Source organism: Chelonoidis abingdonii, chromosome 1 (genome assembly GCF_003597395.2).
Source record: "Chelonoidis abingdonii isolate Lonesome George chromosome 1, CheloAbing_2.0, whole genome shotgun sequence".
NCBI lineage: Eukaryota > Metazoa > Chordata > Testudines > Testudinidae > Chelonoidis > Chelonoidis abingdonii.
The window spans coordinates 231,907,613-231,908,396 of NC_133769.1; the positions used below are offsets into that span (position 1 = coordinate 231,907,613).

General features: G+C 45.3%; 1 non-coding gene across 1 annotated transcript; it reads left to right on the forward strand.

The window, feature by feature from the left end:
- The first annotated feature begins 317 nt into the window (after positions 1–317).
- Positions 318–451, forward strand: LOC116821848 (U4 spliceosomal RNA). The gene has a single exon (XR_012655079.1). It is a non-coding gene; the product is annotated as a U4 spliceosomal RNA (small nuclear RNA).
- Positions 452–784: the final 333 nt, after the last annotated feature.

Consider the following 784-nt stretch of genomic DNA (forward strand, 5'->3'; position numbering starts at 1 on the left):
TACCAAGCCCCCCGACCATTAACATTAGCATCGGGGCGGGGATCATGGAGGACGGAAGGGGGTGCTGAGGACTCCGGCTATCCCACCAGGTCCTCGAGCAGTCTCTTAAAACCATTTTCATTCTTGGATGACGCCCAATGTTCTTAGCTTACAACACGGTGTCTTTTTATGGTTCACGGAACAGTCATAATTCTCTTCCCCCACCCCGGCACGAGAAATGAAAGTTAAATAAAGCATCCTTGAGATACTTACAATGTCACCCTCTTTGTACTGAAATGCTGCTGATAGAGGCGATGCTGCTGCACTGAAGGCATTAGAGCTTTCCACAGTGGCAGTAATCATAACCAATGAGTTAATCTGAGGTGTGATTATTGCTAGTTGAAAATATCTCGTCCTCTCCCCCTTCCTGTGGGTAGATGGTACAGTACTACTGTATGACAGCAGAAACTGTTACCTCTCATCTCTTTTTGTTTACACTCATCAGTAAATGGGACAGAACGATGATAACCTTGAAAATTTTTGAACAAAAATGGGGATTGACTCTCTTGGGACTGAGTCAATCCTGCCCTTTACGTTAATAAAAATAGAGTCAGTCCAGACAGAGAATAGGATACAGTGTATTTAAATCAGTGTATCACAGCACGCTGCTCTGCATCAGTATGCACAGAGGGAGCCGCTGCAGTAACGCAACTGTTGCTCCCACCTATCTGTGCTACCGCAGCAGTGACCCACCCCATGGTTGGCATGATGTTATGAAGAATGCATGAATAAGAATACAGACTAG